Source organism: Ischnura elegans, chromosome 7, assembly GCF_921293095.1.
Source record: "Ischnura elegans chromosome 7, ioIscEleg1.1, whole genome shotgun sequence".
In the NCBI taxonomy this organism is placed as follows: domain Eukaryota; kingdom Metazoa; phylum Arthropoda; class Insecta; order Odonata; family Coenagrionidae; genus Ischnura; species Ischnura elegans.
The window spans coordinates 34,684,572-34,705,244 of record NC_060252.1 but is presented as its reverse complement, the minus strand read 5'-3'; the positions used below and the strand labels follow the sequence as shown (position 1 = coordinate 34,705,244).

General features: G+C 38.8%; 1 protein-coding gene across 3 annotated transcripts in view; it reads right to left on the bottom strand.

The window, feature by feature from the left end:
• LOC124162110 (proteoglycan 4) overlaps nucleotides 1-19,460 on the bottom strand; it is a 673,012-nt gene extending 653,552 nt beyond the window's left edge. For all 3 annotated transcript variants that reach the window (XM_046538503.1, XM_046538505.1, XM_046538504.1), the window contains exon 1: nucleotides 19,325-19,460. The gene's annotated coding sequence lies outside the window, so the exon portion shown is untranslated. The remainder of the gene's footprint in view (nucleotides 1-19,324) is intronic.
• Nucleotides 19,461-20,673: the final 1,213 nt, after the last annotated feature.

The following is a 20,673-nucleotide window of genomic DNA, read 5'->3' as shown; positions in this document are numbered from 1 at the left end:
CTGTAGTCCGTAATTAATGGAAAAGGAGGCTTTATTCGTCACATCTCTGCAATATTCCCGTTTTTCCATTTCCTACACGTGTTTGGGAGGAGATTTTTTTTCGTGATCCGTGAAGTTTTTTCGTCCCATTCTCCGGGAAGTCGATGCACTGGAGCGGCTCTTAAGCAGTGACGCGGCGCCGTGATCGCTAGCCGTGCACGGGCGCTTTCTCCGCTCCGGCGATATCATAGCGCATTGGACGATGGAAAAGGAGAACTGCCTGCTGTTCATAGTTAACGGCTGCTTTGGAGTGGTAAAATGGTGTGTCTCTTCTCCGAAATATTATGCTGTAACGAGCTGAGGTGTAGTCAGGAATTTCGTTCGGGGGGGTCCAAAACCAGGGGCGAAATTTTTTTAAAAACAGGGTACTAAGTTGAGGGTTTTAAACTAATTTTAACACTTTTCATAATCTAAAAAATTCATTTTTCAAAGAAATAATTTGTAAATTCATGATTTTTCAATATTTTGGTTTTCTTTTGTGATGTAAAGTAAGTGCTGTGCCTTTATATTTCGGGGGGGGGGGTCTAGACGCCCCGGCCATCCCCCTCTCGCTACGCCAATGGTAACGAGATGGACTCGAAGAGAGGAGCTTGAAGGGAGATACGTACGAGTATAGTGTGTGTATTTTAAGTAATGGGAAAAAATTAATTTAATGAAATGCATCATAGATACTACTAAAAAAACTCTAGTAATCTCCGAAGTATTCTCCTATAGCAGTGGTCCCCCAAGGGATTATCTAAGGCAGCGGTTCCCAAACTTTTTCTTTCTGCGACCCATTTTAGCCCATACGTTTTAGCCGCGACCCCCTAAAAATGGTTGTCTAAGTTTAAGTACATAGTTCACTTTATTATTCGTATACATCTCGCGACCCCTTTCCGAACGGCCCGCGACTCCCCTGAGGGTCGCGACCCCCAGTTTAGGAACCGCTGATCTAAGGGTTACCCAAGCGGTAGGCGTTCCTCTTGGGGTACGCGACGAACCAGTCGGTAGGTATGCCGGTAATAATCGGTAATGGCGGACGCCAGGAACTATGAATCTCTTAACCAGGATATCGATGGCTCAGTTCTAACAACACGTATCTCAAAAATACCAACTTTTCAGGAGAGCTAAAAAATGATTAATTTCTTTTACTTGTACACTGACATTAAAAACCAATAGTTCATAAAACTGAAAAAGAAGCATTCATTTGCAAAGAAAGAGTTGGTTTTTGTTTGCATTTTATTTTTTAATGTTATTATACTTTTCTTTACGATACCTATCTCAAACCGGCCGAATTTGAGATATGTATTATTAGAAATTGGACATCGATATATGTGTATTATGTAGGGTATATAAAACAATGTATCTATTTAAACAATTATTTGTAACTTAAATTATCACCTACCCGTAGTGAAATTATGTAATAAAATTTGCACGTTACATTTTTCGGGGAACAACATTAGTTATATGCATATAGAGTGGTACGGGAGGAAACAAAGGTTAGGAACGGCTGTCTTATAGCACCAACACACTCCTGATGGCAGGTTTTCCTCGCTTATTACGCTCTCTAAAGTTAGTAACCGAAGCATCCTTCAGAATATTTGTACAAGCCATTTTAACAGCATCCACGATTCGCGGTTACCGAGCATCTGAAAAAAAATGGCATCGTAACGATTCCTTAGTCTTTTTAGAGTGGACTTTTGTAGCATCATATCTAATTAATTTTTTCAAATAAATTTATTCTCCCTAATTAAAATACATACCTTGTAAAAAGGTGTAGAGTGGGGTAGTTTGGAAAATATCGACTTTTTGCGAGAAAACCTGTCAAAATATAAAAAAGTGGAAATAACTAAAAATAAGGGCCAAAAACTTTAATATCTCTAGGCAAACTCTTACGCTACGCTTCATGAACAATTATGGTGAGGGAGGTTTAAAATCTGAAAATAAATAAAGGTTTAGAAACTCGAAATAGATTTAGCCGAAATACGACCAAGAGGTAAGCCTTCTTTTGAGTGATTTAAGCCTTCTTTTATCTAGAATTTCATCTTTAATTGATTAACAATCCTGCCTATTTCAGTGGGTATTTTTATCTTTTTCGCTGTATCATCCATGCCTTTTCCTCCTCGTGTACGGAATAGTGCGCTAAGTCTATTAAATTTTCCTTTTCGTTCTAGTAATTCCTATCCCAGAACTTGCAGAATTTTAGTGATACAATCAGTATTTTTGTTTTCCAATTACATACCTTGATGCTTCTCGTTGTTCCTACCACATTGATTTAATTCCTTTTAGACGGGTCCCAAAAATACTATCTTTATTCTAAAATTGGTTCAATGACAGTCTTACACGCCTTTTTATTGGCTCGACCGCTTCCCGACAGGTAAATAACTATGTTGAGCTGCTTCTAAACTATTTTGAATGGAAACACTGCATGTAACAAGTGACTATCTACGCAGTCACGCGCACGAAATCAAATTTATATATATCAAAGGAAGAAGTTCACTAAGAAAAATATTTGACTTAGCCGGGATTCAAACCCGAATCTCCTATTTGCCCGTCATGCGTTAGCCAGTTACACCACCAAGCTATTTTCTCAGAGCGAACTTCGGGATGGCAATCGGGAGATCCGGGCTCGAATCCTGGCTGAGTCAAATATTTTTTATGGATAAAGTCATCCTTTCGAGTATTTCTTTTGAATGGGTCTGGTTTCTCAGAAAAAAAAAAGATTTTTTCCTTTCCTCAACAGTGTTCATGTACAGTAATTACTCCATGAAGCGTATCCATTTTCAAGAATCACATTACAGTGCAAAAACGAATCTTGGTAGAAATACGCTGTTCCTTAACGCATGAAGGGGTTTCGTTCATTTGACACGAAGGTATTTTGGTTTCCGTGAATGTGGAAATGTTTTTTACATCTCTTAAATCAGTGTCTTTGCTCGAGGCTAGCTGCTGTGCAAGAATATAATCTGAGATAATTATCTTTTGCTCGTAATTTAGATTCCTTCGGCTATCTCGCCTGTTCCTTTTATTTTCTAAGAAACACACCAATTAGCGATGATCATGGAGCGTTTGGAACCCTCTCTGACGGCTTATGTGCCTTTTACGACTTATCATTTCGAAAATAAAAGCGACTCGCTTTTTGGAGCTTATATCTAAGCAAAATATAATTTCGCGATAACAAAAATGGAATCAGCAGAAAGTTTGTTTTGTTTTACTTCAGAATTGTGGGGTGCATTTTTATGCTATCTTACTTGGGGTTTTTATGAAAAGATTGAAAAAGAAGCTTTATTTTTCCTCGTTTTTTTTATCTCCGACGGAAAGTCAAATATTCTTGAATTATAATTTGACTATCGTCTCGAGTGATTGATCATTTATTTCAGCTAATAAAACCCTTTGTGTTGTTGAAAAAGTGAGAAAATTTCAGAATGACACTTTCTATGCTATTTTAGTGGTTAAACAATTATCAAAATAAAGTTACCTCTGAAATTCAAGAGTCTTTTACCACGAAAATAATTGACTACTCCCTACATTGATATATTTGCCTCAAGAGCCGTAGAATGAACGATATTGGAGATTTTAAATTTGAGATCGAGATAACAAAGCACTGTTTTTGCACCTAGCGGTAGAAGTATTTTCCTATACACAGTGTTGGCGGTTAGTCAATAAAATGTGATGAGCTCTTGCGTCTGGCGAAATCTGGAGGCGGAGTGCGTTTCTCCCACTTTCGTAAACACTTTCATCCTGGGTGGGAAAAAACTAAAGACTCTCTTAACAACTCCCAATGCACTGAAGTGAAGATTATATTCACTGCATTGAAAGTGATTGTCACTCGTCCATGACGACAGGTTTCCTAAAACAATTTAACGACTGAAGTGAGACTCATTTGATTCATACCATACATACTTAAATCCTCATGCATAACGGTTGCTGTTTCAACGCATCATTAAATTTAAAATTTTAGTGATGGACGAAACACTCCAACAATTGGGTCATTTACCTTTTTGCGATGATTAGTGATGAAATTGGTTGGCATTTCTCCCTTAATTTGGGTGAGATTTCAGAGAATGTATGTCGAAGGGACATCGTAGCGCTAATGTGGGTAAGAAGAAAAGAACCAAAACACCCGAGGTTGTGGAGCTCTCTCTTCCAAAGAAAGTCACCAAGTTCAATGAAGCGAAAAACTTGAGCGAAAACTTGAGAGGAATTTATTCGTTGGATAAAATACGTTAAAATACCTCTGGCTCATTTTATTACTTACGCTTTACATTTCCCTAGAAAAATGTTTTTTCCACACAAAAAATCACTAGATTTTCAATGAGAACTGGCCTTTGATATTTTGCTTTTCGAAAAAAATCAACTGATTTGGGCTTTACTTGGTGGAACGATGAAATGTTCATGGTGAAACAAAACCCAGTACTATTCCACAAACTTTTTATTATTAGCTGTCAACTAGTTTCGACAATTATACCGTCATTATCAAGACTAATCTTAATAATGACGGACGGATAATGACTAGTCTTGATAATGAAGGTATAAACGTCAAAACTAGTTTACAGCTAATAATAAAAAGTTTGTGGAATAGTGCTGGGTTTTGTTTCGCCATGAACGGTTTGCTTTTTACAAAAACTGCTTGGACGACTTGATTCTTCGTTATTCCTAAAGAACGGATACTTCATTTGCTATGTTAGTCATACATATCGTTATGTCAAACAACGGTTGGAAGAACACCCGACGGTCACCAAAAGAAATACTTCCAAAATTCACTAACTCATTTAAACTGTGTGGTATTCCATTTTAAGGTTTCTTGGTCCGATAAAAACGCTAGTTGGAATCAAGCAAAGAAACAATTCCGTCTCTCGGCAATTACTGAGGGTGCATAGACCGCACCCGAACATAAATCGATTTTGAAAATTCGATAGTATTCGCTCAGGAAAAGTTTCTTCCAAAGGTTGATCCGAGAAGCTGTATAGCTCGCCAGAGCGCCGAGAAAATTCAAGGGAGATAATAGCGGTTGTGTCAAACAGCGTCTTTTCTCCCATCTTGGAAAATACTTTTTTCAAAGAATGCACTCCTTAAACCAAAAAGCGACTTCAGCCAATGAGAAAAACGTGACTGAAAAAGGACCTCTACTTGAACCACTTCGTCTTATATGTACGGGCCCATTTTGATTGGTCTTTCCTATGTCTGAAACTCCTCCTAATCTAAGGCTATCAATTAAAAATGTTAATATTTTAATCCTCAAACAAAAAAATTAAAAAATGATAAACATTTCACGAATTTTGCTGTTAAAAATTCATATTTAAAAAAATAAAAATAAAGTGCAAGTTTCCTACTACAAGAAATTCTAGAAAAAGTAAATTAAAATAATTTAAAAAATTAAAATTATCGATCTGAATTTTCATAATTGTATCCAAATGTTTATTCTTCGAGTCACACTGTTAGATTTAAATGTCCTTTTTTTCACGTGAGCAACATTTTACTTCACCAACGCAAACGTATGCAAATAATTCTCAGAGTATCTGTAAAGTGGATGGTTAAACTGAGTCACTGACCTCACCGGAACGTAATGTATAAACGCGCGTTTGGTGCGGCTACTGAATCGTGATCATCTAACTCCAATTTCGACCTGAAGATACTAGCGGGATTTCCTGCGAAACTGTAGTCATCAGTCATTAAATGACCCGGAAAAAATGAGAACAACAGGGTCTCTTTTTCTTTACCGGATGAAGCTGAAATGCAAAAACGTTAGCTTTGGCCATCCACGCGCCCTTGGGCCTCATGTCCGTGTCTGACTGATCCGCTGAGTCACCGTTCGTGGCTCACGGCACCCCTCCCACTTGACGGCGACCCCAGGACCGATGGGTCATGGGCAAACCCCCTACCTCCGCCTTCTTCCAAGGCCACGCATCGTCCATCTGGCCACGCTGCTTAAGAAGATTCATAGGCCGCTTTATAGAAAGACTCTGTCAGTCGAAAAACATGCTTTAACCCCTTACGTTGTAATGACGATTCTAGCTCGTCATGAACTTTCGACGTCAAACCGCGCAGTGACGAGTGTATCTCGTCATCGGATTCTCATAATTTTAGCACTACTTAGAGGAACAATATAATTATTTGGAAATCTCAAAAACATTAAAACATGTATAGCATACATAAATAATTCATACTATGTGAAACATGATGTATTGGAAAGATTTTAATAATTTTATTTGAGTAGCGATAGCTGTGTTCTCCATGTATAATAATGACATTTAATATCACGGTTCTACCTTGATTACAAATTACCAAATATCATTTCATTACCTACCATTTGAAAAAAAACACAGAAAAAATAAATAGAGAATAGGATCGGGATATTCAGAAAATTAATGGAAGTGGAAGGGGCCAAAATTAAATTTAATTCAAAAAAACAATTACAGATTGCAGATTGATTTCTTTGAAATTTTTTTTCACTTTTTAATGCATTTATTTTAATAACTAACTTGTATTTTATTTTGATTTCTTATTGCATAATTGAAAATGAGTTCGTAATAGGGAAATCTATGACTCGTTTATCATTTTTTTATTTTTTTATTTGAGGAATTAAATATTAAAATTGTTAGTTGATAAAAGATATAAAACAACATCCTTATAAAATGCGCTTATAAGTAAAAATAACTAAGCTTTTCATCGCGCGGAGAATTAATCGTGGGTGATGATTAGAAATGCATGTAGAAGAGCCTGATAGGCAAGTCAGGATTGGTACGCAATGTAAACCATTTCAGCCAGATTTTTTTTTCTCTACGCAGGCAAAATTATACTTTGTGTATTTAACCTTAACTATCTTAGGGAGGAAGACGAGAGAAAAATGGAGGCAATCGAGATGTGGTGTGGCGAAGAATGGAGAGAGTGAAGTGGACGTAAATGAAGAGAAACGAAGAAGTGCTGGACATAGAGGGTGAGGAGATGCAGCTTCTAGATGAGATACAGAGGAGACAGAAGGTATGGATGGAGCGAGTACTTAGCGAGGAGGGGATGTTGAAAACAGTGTTAGAGGGTAGAATGTTGGGTAAACGAGAGAGAGGAAGGAAGAGAACAGGATTTTTAGACAGAATGAAAGAGAATAGGCCTTGAATTGAAGAAGGCAGTGCTTGAAGGTAAAGGAGGCTCCCAGAATACTTCTTTAATACTCGATGGAAACTTACCTTAATCGGCAGAATACCATAATAATAATAATAATTGTGTAAACCCTTTGACTTATATTGGGTATTTTTTGCGAAGCAAACTTTATGGTCTATGTCCATAATCGTAGACAAGTTTGCACATTGAGGGGTATAAATTTCCTATAAGTCATGTCCATTTTTAATAGACACTTTGACTAACAGGATTACTATCTAAACCTAATCAGCACCCACGTTTTATTAATCGATGAATGAAAAGCTTATTTTATTTTACTTTTTAGTGCATTTTATCCTGTTTTTGGAAAAAATCGAATTTTTTTTCCTTCTATGTTTTTTAACTGTCAACTTTTGTATTGAATCATGTAATCAATTAAGCCATACCAGTTAAATAAATTGTATGGTAAATTTTTATGCGAGTAATCCGTCACAAAAAGGACCGATCAAGAGGTTAGTCTTAAAGATCTTCTCTCTCTCATTATTCTCACGTAATAATTTATTTTTGTAAATCCTTGAATGCATATTAGTCTTTCACCTGTAAAAATATTTATCCGATAACCTTATTTTTAAGTCATATGCTTATTCTAAATTTATACACTTAGGTTAATCAATTTTAAATATTATTCTCCGTATCCTACTTAGAAAATGCCAAATCGGAAGAAATAACTTGGGCAATGTCCTGCGCCTGTTGACCAAGAAGGCTTGACTGAATACGGAACAAAGATAGAAATGAATTCCTATCAAATCTCGGCCTGCGTGCCTAATGATTCCTTTCCGTATCATTTGAATTATGGGGTAAGGGAAGTGAATGTCACTAGGCATAATCCATCCCAGGGCTAATAAAAAAAATTAAAGCCAAATCAAGTCACTCACATTTACAGTAGATTCAAATTACTTGGGCCACCGCGTATTAGGGTTACCCTCATACTTGGGGTATTAAAATAAAATTGGGGTAATTAAAATTAAATGAGTAATCATACTGAGTTTTTTCCATGGTAATTTGGATAGAAAGCCATTAAATCAAGCCACTCGATTACCTCTTTAGCGCATCAAAATCACCTACCTCACTGTTGTGTTATCCGTATTTTTTTCCTGTTGATGTAAATATGCAGTACCTGTTATTTCCGATGGCCTTCATCTAATATTGAGGTGCGCATATAGTGGCTATTAAATCATTATTTCTTATGCCGAAAAGCTATATACATTTTCCCAGCATACATTGAGTCCATACATCCATCATACTCCTCCCTTATATTGTCCTAATATGTACTCATTTGAAGAAATGCAATTCTTTTAGCACTATAAACCAATTTTGTACATTCTACCTTTCTGTTGAGACAATCCTAAGCACGTATCGTCTTTCATCGCAACTCTTACCACTGCTTAAATTATGAACACATGTTTCGATGCGTGGAGGATGAGAGTAATACAGGTATGTAAAATTTGATATCCAGTCTAATAATTCCATATTTATGTTAAACATTTTTTCTTCCGTGAAAATTTTTAGCTAATATTTAAAATAACGGGGAGCATGGTAGCCTAGTGGATAGAGGACTTGGCTACTCATCGGGGGTCCCGGGTTCATCTCCTGGGGAAGCCTCCTTACACCCGCAAACAAGATTCTCAAAGTGCGTGATTGCCCAAGGAAGGGAGCTGAATCCAACACGGTTAAATTCATTCGCCTGTGGCTTAGTTCGAGGTGAGCTCTACCTTCACTTGTACTAACGGCAGCCTTGTTGAAACACTGAATGAATGAGATCAAAGAACGATAACGAATTTTTATCATGAAAAAAAAACTGCCTTATTTTTTTACTTTGCAACTTCCATGTTTAAGGCATATCTGCGGAATACTTATGATAAATAGATTAGCTGCTTAAATGGGGCAGAGTGTACTGATTTCGATTGGTCCAAATTTATCGCAAACCCAATCTAAGGAAATCTTCAAATTTTTAATTTAACCATGCAGTTACTTATGTCACTTCCCATAAAAATACATTTTTACACCACGTTGACTGTCTACGATTTGAAGTCGGTGACTTGTAATTTTTTCCAATTTTATTTTAAGATATTAAAAATTTAACATGTTTACAATGTTTCATTAAAATCTGGGTATCTTCAAATTGACGTTTCATCTACGAATATACACCAATTATTTGCAGAACATCTTCGTGTAAAAGTGGGGAAAGTATGGTAATCAATGGATGTGAATAATTAAACAAAACCCATAGCCTTGAAAAGCAATGATATATACTTTGCTTGTCATTTTTTCCTCTTTTATTCCAGGGCATTGAAAATTTAAAATTCGCTCAAATTTCAAAAAATAATCTGGACATCTTCAAATAAATTTTCATGGCACGAATATTTGCAACTTATTTTGCAGAACATCTTCGTGCACTAGTATGGAAAGCATGGTAATCGGTGGAAGTAAATAAGTAAACAAAACCCCATAACCTTGGAAACCGGTATTAATTACGAGTTTGAAATTTTTTTCCACTTTTATGCTTGGGTATAAAACGTTAAAAACACGTGGAAAGTTTAAAAAAATAATGGGGTATTTTCAAATAAACACTCCAGCGAAGGAGATTATTTGCATAGCTTCTTCGAGCACTAGTGTGGAAACCATGATAAGTAATCGGTGGATGTGCATAAGTAAGCAAAACCCCATAAATTTGGAAACCGGTCATAATTACGTGATGGATGTTGGCTTGGTTGCGAGGAGACCAAATATCGTTCTTCCTCATCCCCTCTCCACGGGCCGAGCCTCGCTCTTTGAAAGTACAGAACAATGGAACGTCGCGCCGCGGCGATGCCTCGTCCGCGCTGTGAATACAACACATTGCGCACCTCGCCGTCTCTGGGAAGGAATTCCGCGCTATGCTCCCATCATCCACTTTCACTGCATGAGAAATGGACGCAACTTCGAACACTTTTCCTCAGCTCATATAATTCGGATTGGATTGCTATGTGGTGGATAAAACACTGAAACCCTTCACGAGCAATAATGGATATAAAATCACCATCACCTCACTCGCAATTTCCGTATTTTCCGTCTCGAAATTATTATTTGTTTTTCTTATTAGCAATTCTCCACCTGGACGGTGTTTTACTTTATTTCTATTATTTTTTCTGCAGTCATTTTCGTTTCATTTTTTTATATTAACCTTCGATGGGTTTCGTCACCTTCGAAGGTGCGAATGCCATGATACCACGTTAGGGTCAACAATTTGGAGTTGAGTATGTGAGATAATCTCCACGTTGGTCGAATCAATTTATTTCGAACTTATTAATCAATGCCTCTTAAAACCTCAGTCCATGGCTTAATTATATAAACATAAACAAATCAGCCTTGAGAACAAGATAAAAGGTGATGGCACAATGTAAATAACTAAATATAAAAATATATATTGTTCAAGAAAAAATCAATAAGAAAAAATAACAATAAATGACATATATAAATATATGACATATACAAGATACATGATTAAAATGATGATAAAATGAAATTTTTAAATTTTCATGCATGATGTAATTCCATTTCATGATATAACCAAACCTTCGTAGCAAACGCGTGAAATCTAAGTAAAAAAAACGGCGAATGGAGGTATACAACAAGCTAGATTTAATACAAACACAAACAAAAGACACGTATTGTTTACTAAACAAGTAAAAAAGTGTAACAGCAAAAAAATTATCCATAATAACCAGAACACAAATTTGAAAATAAAAAGATTTTTAAATAAAAAATAAGATTAACGGTCGAGTGAAATATTTTTGAGAGCTGCGATCCGTCAAAAACTGCTACGGAGTAAAATTATTGCCATTAAATGGTATTTGCATTTTATTTAACCCTTTATGACCCAGAGCTGCTTCGGGGAGGAATCAGATGTCAAGGTTTATCATTTTAAAAACGTGAAAATTTCCTTCTAGGTCATAATTATCATGGCACCTACATATTTCGCCATTAAACTCGCGAAACAAAAGTATACATAGTTTATATCTTCCCTGAATAGAGCTTAAAAGTTATACATTTCTAATGTCATTTTTAACCCAGACGGCACAGAATCCTCCGTATCTAATTCATATGCAGATAGTATCCCTTGACTACCGCTCCGTCGCTTTTCGTCAATGGATACTATCTGCAGACGAATTAAATACGGAGGATTCTGTGCTGTCTGGGAAGTGACATTTGGTTATAATGGGTTAATTTATTTGTGTTTTAAACTTGTCTAGTATGGAGGGATGTATGGTGGCAGCAAACGACACCTTCAAACATTTTTGTGTGCAAATATAATATTATTTCGATAACCATTAAGCGCGCATTTGAAGTATTGCAAGCTGTAGATAGGTGATTAGTCAATCCCTTTGTGCCATTCCCTCACCTTTCAGGTGGAGCGCAGGGTATTATTTTAATGCATAAATGTACAATAGGGTGGTTTCCTACTATTTTTTATGCCTAAATCGAAAGATTTTTACTCCTGGAGTACATATTTCACGCTTTTAGAATTTTACTTGACTATATCTATTTATCGCGATTAAATGAAAAGTGAACATTTTCAAGCGCGCGAAAACGCGACGGCTAAATATGAATGCTGGGAAAAGTCCGTGTGACATCTGGCTGCTGCTGTGTGAGGCCACCTAGGTGCGAGGCTATGAACGCCGCTACGATGCAGACTGCTTGCTACCGAGCACGGCGGTAGCGTAGAGTACCCTGCTAGCAGGTAGCGCTTGGCTTAAATAAGGATTATTAATGTCCTATCAAACGAAGGAAACTTTCCGACCATAGGCTATTTCTGAGCTCTATGCCTCACGCATGCATTGGTAATCTCAGACGATGTAAAACCTCTGACTACTCGTATAGCAGCTAGGTCCCTGTGACGTCACGTGGAGTGGTATCGTATGGGCGCCAATTTGGCCTTTTTCAAATGAGGTTAAAATTGATCATTAACATTCGTCTAAACTGGAGTTTCTAAATCCAAATAATTTGTATATTATGAATACATTAATGGTGGGTAACGAATCGCAATCAATGCCTTTCGTTGTCTGTGATGAAGGAAACTACCCTATTGGTGCAACAAAGTTCTTAATATGGCCAATCGTCTTCATCCGATGCTGAATGGAGTATGCGACGTTCTTAAAATCGTTTTTCCGAGTGTCGAAAAGCTGTCATTGATGTTGGAAACGTATAAGTAGCTCAAGAATGGAATCTCACATTTGGCCTGCAGCCGTCTCCCGACCCACTCCGGCGTTACGCGCTGGCTGACACTTTCCCAGGAGGCCGGAGTGTTTGCCGCATCCAAGAGAAAACATACATAAGAGCGCCCAAAGTGAAGCAGAAGTAAACAAGGATAACATTGAAACCTCGGCTTAGTTATCATTTTGGGAAAAAGAAAACGCTATCAAATATAATGCTTAAAAATATTTTTAATGAAAATCCTGACACTCGTTCTTCATGAGTATGTGGTGACCGTAAATGACGCTATCATCATCTTCAATATTGTTGCCATTTGAAACTTTGCTGATTTATTGCTATGCAGCCAGGATTAAGATGGCCATGATAGTGAGAATATACCTCCGATAAACGTATGTGACAAAAGTTGACATCCGTTAATGTAACCATCTCTACAAGTATGACATTCAATGGCAATTAAAATTCAAATCGAAATAAATTACATCAAAGCGAATTATATCCTTTTTGTCATCCGATCAGAGCCATCAGGTATCGCATGACCCATGTTTGCCACTCCAATCTTGATCGAAGGCGTAGAAGTTGATATATCGCCCATGTTTATATTTACTCAATAACTGCATCCATGCTGAGTAGTTTGGGCGTATGAAACTTTTTGCACGATGCCCAAGCGGCGATGAGGCCGGCCTCTTTCTCTATGTGCTACTCGGAATAGCATTCAGGGCTAGTGTAGCCCATTATGATGACGCTTTTTACTTTGCCTACTCTTTTTATGGATATAATATTGTTCTTGCGTTCAGTATACCACTGATTTTGGCTGAATCCGCATTATATTATTTTTAACAGTTCGCAAGACTTAATGAAGATTTACGGTCACACCTTGAATACGTAGCGAGTACATTGGACCCGGGGTAGAAAGATTTAATCCGTGCACTTAAAAATTACAAAGAAAAGCTGCACGATTCGTCTAAAACTGCTACGGGCGTACAGAATGCGTTACACAGATGTTAAACAAATGAGGCTGGGAGCCGCTAGGTACTCGAAGGCTGCCCGCTCTGCTTAGATTGCTTGGGCAATGGAGAATGGATATCTTTGAGAGCGACAAGGAGAGGATCATATTAGAAAACCGCTACATTTCCAGACCCGACATAAACGATAAATTAAGAAAGATATTTTGCCGAACGGATAGGTATTGGAATTCGTTTTTCCCCTAAGCAATGAAGGACTTTAATAAAAGCTAGGCGTATTTCGTTAGATTGCCTTTTCATGTGTAAACGGCTGGTGTCCTAACACCCCCGCAAAAGGCCTATTTAGGCGTCTTGTGGGATAGTTTGTGGATTTAGATGGATAATGGTCACTCAATTCTTACTCGTTCAAACGTCGCCCGAAAATCCCAGGGCATAGCCAGAATCGTCACGACGACATATTTATGCAGGATTAACATGGAGACAATAGCAGGAATGACCTTCCAATGAACGTAGAGATGCCTTCATTGAACCATCTTAACAACTATTATATTCAATGGAATAGTAATACGAGCTCGTATTCCATTGAATATAATATCAGTGTATTACATTCAATGGAATATTACTATTCGATTGAATACAATACTTAGTCATATATCGGCGCTACGTAATATAGTCGCACTTTCTACAACTATTATATCCAATTATAATATCCGTGCTTCAATACTTTGCACGTGTTTTACTACGTGCCCGGCACCAGTCAAGAGAACACGAGGCGTTCCTCGATTGTTAAAGGGCCGGATGAGTGCGAAAGACACCGCGAGGAGGCAGCGCTGCTCCCGCCGGCGTCCCTCGCCGTGACCGACCCCCTGGAGGTGACGTCACCGGACTGGTCCGTGATGGAGGCGGATGACCCGTCGATCGCATAACGGAACTCGGCTTATAACGACTCCCTCGCCGGCCGACTGACTTCGTCGAAAAAAAAACAGCCTTTCTTTGTTTTCTTTCGTTCGCGCTCTGACCTACATTTCCGAGTTTCTTATTAACCTTTTAGATCGTGCCAGAATGCAAGAGCGGGCATTTTGAGAGGGAAAGATGATTTAAAAAGTCAGCTGTGATTCTTCAGCGCAGCTCCCCGCCCCTCGAGTCTAGTCCGAGAGATTGCAAGCGTTGAATGCGATGGGTTAGCGGAGCTATTCTAGAGTACGTGTTTTTGTCGATTCTCGCCTCCAATAAGATGCAAATCGAGAGCGCATGGCAAAGTGGTGTCTCAGAATTGATATTCGTTTAAACCCATGCGAGCATATTGAAATTTTCAGGTTGTACATAGTAGACACATCCTTTCATTAGCTTGTATCTAGAACTTCGAGAATTTTGTGTCAAATTCTGAGAAAAAGAGTTCACTACATTATCACTGGCTTAAAAGAAAACATCTAGAAAACTTTTTTTAAAGCAAAAACTAACCGGCTAGGCTTGGTTGCCTGCAATAGTTCTTGCAGGATAGTCATTCAGCAAGAGATATATTGCGGAAAGTGATATCATCAAGTAAAAATCGTCATGATGTTTGATTACTTCCTGACCTCGTTTGTAAGTCTGAATTCAGCTCCCAAAGAAATTAAATTTTATTTTTACGTGCGGTGAAATTACCCTTTTTATTGGTTGATTTGTTTGAATTACTCTTTAATATCATAATTATTTCTATTTTCTGAAGTATATTCGTACGAGAAACGTTTAGACTAAGTACATATCGGCGATATAAATTCCTGATTTAATTTCTTTCCTTGGCCTCTAAATTGCATCGGAATTTTCCGAAATAAGTAGTAATTTCGTCTTTTTATCGTGTTTCGTTTGTAAAATTAAAACCATTATTTTTTTAATGTTAAAAATGAATGCCGGAAGCATTCGCATACGATAACCCGTAACGCCGGCGTGGGCAAGAATTTCACCTTCGGCCAGATGTAACGTACCCTTAAAACACCAAGATGATACAGGACGAGTTTCACGTGGGTAATACGTCACAAAGTAAGGCAAAATATGACTGGTCGAGAGTGATGCGGCCTCTTTAGAAGGAAATCTCTCTTGCACTAGGAATTCCCTCACCTTGTCATTCTCTTTGTGAAATGGCATCACTGCCGCCTATGCCGAGGTAAATTTCACTCCCAACACTATTCAGGTGGCGGGGCCATATTATCAGAAACGCCATAGTTAAGTTTGTACTTACTTACATTACAATAATTCACGACGGATTGAAAATTTATAATAAAAACTCCGCTTGATACTTGCCATTAACCTCCTTTCTGACCCCTTTTGCAATTCTGTATTCAATTCCCCTAGAAATTGAATTATGTTTTTGCATGCGGTGAACCTATCATTTTTATGGCCGATTAACGTGAGGTAATCTTGAAACACCATGATAATTTCCATTGATCGAAGTAAATGTATCCAAGTTAATGTTAGAGAAGTACCGCTTCCCGTTAAAAAATTAATTTTTTCGTACAGACTCTAAAATGGTTTTCACCGCTGTTAGAAGAAATGTCATCTAAGCTATGAATCGTCAAAGAATCGCCTTTATTTTTCTCTAATTTTTCAGTTGATGTCGGAAGCACTCGCAAAAATCCAAGAGCCTCGTAAAGCTGAGAGAGGTGAGAATTTCACCTTCGAAAGCTATCAGATTGTCGACATTGAGGAAATACATCGTGAGACGGGTTGAAGTTTTCTTTGTTTTCCAATGGCACTCCACTCCACCTCCTGCCGTACCGTAAGGTCTGAGAAGATGAAAACAGAATATCACAAATGCCTGCAAATATTATTGGAGTATTCTACCGGTGAAGGTAGACTTATATTGATCACATAAAGAATCATCCCGCACGTTCTCTAGCCCCATATTAACCCATTACAACCCAATGCTGCTTCTTTGTAACATCAAAAATGTGTACATTTTCAGCTCTATTCAGGAAAATTTTTAACTAAGTGTTATTTTGTGCTGTAAATTTAAATGACAAAACATGTAACTATCACAGTAATTATGATTGAGTTGAAATTCTTCACACTTTTAAAATGAGAAGTCTTGAAATTTGTTTCTCCCAGAATCAGCTGTGGGTTACAAAGGGATAAACTTCCCTATTCTAAAGCACTCCATGAAACTTTGTTCGCAGTCATGTGTGCGGTTGCAAATTTATATGTACATAGGATGAAGTTGGATCTATGGTCTCCGCGGCGGTTTTCTCCATACGAGTCACGGATTTCGGGCGTATCTCCGCGTCGTATTGTCCATAGGTGACAAGGAAATAGGTCACCTCTGGACAACATAACGCAGAGGAACGCCCGAAAGCCGTGACTCATACCTAGGATGAAATTCATCCATGAAAAAATCATTTGGCTAAGTCGGGAATTGAATCCGAATCTCCCGATTGCCATTAAGGTATGCTACCATTTACACCACCAAGATGTCTTCTCCTAAGACGAATCTCAGACTGGGTTTACCGGACAAAGCGTTGACGTCTCCAGTCCACACTGTGGCTCAGGAGACCGGAGGTCGCGCTGACTAAGCCTCTGTCGGAGAAATAAACCGAGTATAATAAGTCACCGTCGATTTATTTCTATGACGGTGTCTTAGTAAGCACAACCTCCGTCTCATTTGTCACAGTGTGGACTTTATATGTTACCTTACCTTATTCGGTAAACGCAGTCTGAGATTCGTCTTAGAAGAAGGTGGTTCGAAGGTCTAACTGGTACCATATTTGAGCGACTATCTGGAGATTCGGTTTTGAATTCCAGCAGAAGCAAATGATTTATTCATGGTGAATTTCATCTTCAGTTTATATTCCCTCTTTTTTATTATCTCAATCATCTCAGAGTCATCTTGTATCTGCTGATGACGCCGCTGCGTCGAAACTAGTCTTACCTAAAAATAAATTGGTGGAATAAAACTAAAGTTTTTTTCTTTTAGTCACTACCCCCTCCTCTATTGCAAGGAAGCCAGATACCCCATCTTTCTATCTATTAATCCTATTCTCTTATTCTCCGTTGGCCCCTCACCTAAAATTCTTCCGTGTTACACGGTTTTGCAGCATCCCCTCTGCGAACAGCACTCACGCCTTCTCTCTTCACTAAATCTCCTCTAGATGTTTCCGCTCTCCAATAACTGTGCCTCGTACTTCCTCGTTCCTTTTTCTCTCCCGTCCACATCATCTTCTCCATTACCCTTTACACCCACATCTCGGACGCCTCTAGTATTTTCCCATCCTCTTTCCTAGGAGCTCACGTTTCTGCGGAGATGCGCTACGCAGATGTTGAGCGAATAACGCTGAGAGCCACTAGAGACTCAGAGACTGCGCGATAGGTTTATATTCCTTGGGCAATGGAGAATGGGCATATTATAGAGCAATACGGAGTGAGTCATATCACAGCACCACAATATTTCCAGGTCCGAAACGATAAACGAAAAGAAAAGATAAATCAAGTGAGATATTTTGCCGAACGGACAGGTATGGGAATTAATTTTTCTCCCGAACAATGGACTTCAATAAATGCTGCTATACGGATCTTTGCTCGAGAATTTCCTTTCTATTTGTAATCGGCCGGTGTTCTAACACCACCATCACACTCCCTTGAGGCGGCTTGCGGAGTAGTATGTAGATAAAGTACTAAACTCAAGGTCTGACTATTCGATAGCATTCTCTTCGCACACATACCTTTAGGCTATTTGTCCAGTATATTTTTCCTTTTTGGGGACTTCCCGTGACACATCTGCTGAGGAGACCACTAGCCCAGAGGCATCTATCCTCTTGAGGCTCGGTAAATTTACATCTCATAGCGCCCGTCAGCATCGTGTGATGAATTCCAATTTCCGCATTATGCAAACGAGATATAACTGACTTAATGAAATAAATTGTTTTCTGATGCGTGCGAATCGACAGCAAAATTATTTTGCAAGCTGTCCGCTTACCTCCCAACTATTCTTCTAAGCAAATTTTTTTACCAGTTGTATGCCTTCTTATATTACAAGCCTCTCATTAGCCTTGCCCTGCTCGTATTTATGGAGAAATGAGTAGCACTTCCTAGCAACATGCCGAGACTGTCTGAAAAAGTATTGTCTCCGAATACGATCTTGTTGGTTACCTCGGACTTGGCTTTATTTTATCTGAATTCTGTCGGCTATTTTTCCACATATTCCTGGTATTGTAACCACTGTCACTGTGACTATCGTGTCTGCATCTTCATGAAGTCGAAGATGTATGTTTTGATTTCAGCATCTTTCAAAATTATTCGTTTTTAAGGTCTACGCAACGGGTAGTTTTCTGCTCCATTCCACGTAAGGGATTTCTACCACGTAGTTGTTGCTTTTAGGAAAACTTTTCTCTTCCCTTCCAGGAGGTTCTTTGACTGAAAGACGCTTCCAAGATGGGAGAAGAAATTTTGTTTGAAAAGTATAGGCATAGGCATTCTAATAGCCTGTTCTAAAATCAGTCCACAAAAGGCGCTCTGAAATTGGTATCAAATCTCTTCAAGACGAATTTTATTTTTTTTACTGATTTTATTTTTCAGACGAATATTTGGCTAAAGTTTGGATACTTAATAGTATTGTTAGGAGTTAGGGTAGAGCTCTCCCATAACTAAGCCATAGGTGCGCAAATTTTTACATAATCAGGGTAAGGGGTTAATACCTTTTCCTTGGCCACGTCGGACTTAGAGATTTTGTTTTTGAGGAGCCCAAAGTCTAAACTCGGGCTCAGAACCTTAGGTCAGCAGCAAAGCCCTCTATCCAATGGGCTACCTCTTTTTAATACGTTTTATTAAAATTCCTGGCCTGGACACCAAATTTGAAGTATCTTTACTTTTGATCACTTTTTTCGACAAGAAGAAGCCGGCAGAATCGTGGGCGAAACTATTTTTCCCCCAACCCAAAATACACTGGAGAATCACGCGAAGGGCTGCACGGTCACTGAATACAGATCCACGAGTCACATCTCTCATCAACTGCACTCGCCTCCTTTACTCACCTTTAGGAGCGTCCGCAGCGCCACCAAGCGGGGGAGGGATGATCCTTCGTGGAGGGGAGGGAAGAAGGTTGGCCTCGTGGCACAGTTCCGCGAAAAAACCACGTCCGTCGAGCACCGTTGTCAGGCACGAACTGAAAAGGGCCTCAGCCGCCTGCAAGAGCATCCCTTCCTTCCTTTCTCTCTCTCCGGTTTCCCCGAGGCGCACTGCACAGCCAATGGCGTCGCTCCGTGTCTGGGTCACGCCCTACCTCCCTCTCCAACGGCCGGGATTCCTCTTCTTCTTCTCGGGCGGGAGCACCTCTGCAGCCGCGACGGTGTTGTATCCCGAGCAGCCCCTCGGTGAACACTTCCGTCTCCGTCATTGTGCAGTGCGCATGGCGTTACTCTCTTAGTGGCCATCCCGAGATTAGCAGTTTCAAGACATTATTCTAGTTATAATTTAAAAATTTGTATTTATCTATACCATTCAAAAAACATATATCTATATAGCTTACGTGACGACGTCTCCGTGGCTCGATACTTTTAGTTTGCAAATTAATTTAAATGTGGAAAAGTGCATCTCATTTGTGGATAAATATCTTCCTCTTCATCTACCGGTCTAAAATATGTATAGTTAAGGCAAATGGGCTCCGTGATTCGTTACTTTTAGTTTTTATTTATTAATATATAAGTGTGGAAAAGTGCATCTGATTTGTGGATGGATATCTTCCTCTTCATCTACCAGTCTAGATCTGCTGATTCTGTGTTTAGCCCCTGGTGTGATGGAGGTTGCATTCACGTGGCGTGATTGTGGATGCGTTTCCTTTATGGAATTAATCTTTTGTGCTGCGCTCAGTGCATCTGTGCTGTTGTTACCCTCGTGCGCCGCGGAGACTTCAACGCCCGAGAGTCGGTGGTGAAGCTGTTCCTTTCCGGAGATCTCAGCTAGTCATCACGATTGTACTCACTCCTGTCATCTCTTTTCGTGACAAGTGTTGTCGATAAAAAACGATCAAATGCAGAAGAGGATGCTAGAGATCTCGAACGTACTTCCGATCTCATCTTCATGAAATATCTGTCGGAAGGATTGTTAAATTTTACCGCTATACGTGGCCAACACCGATATACTCCGCGCAATTTGCGTAAAATAATGGTGATTTTGGATTAAATTCAACGGTTTGCTACACGTATTGCATTATTTATATAGATTTTCGTTGTAATCCTCGATTTTTCACCATTGCATCTCATTTTTTTTGTTTATTTTATTGCATTTGCTTCATTCACGGGCAATTTGGCTTTGATTGCTCGCGTAATTACAGCTTCTGCACTTTCGGGGGTGTTTCTTTTAATTCATTTCCACAAATTTTAAA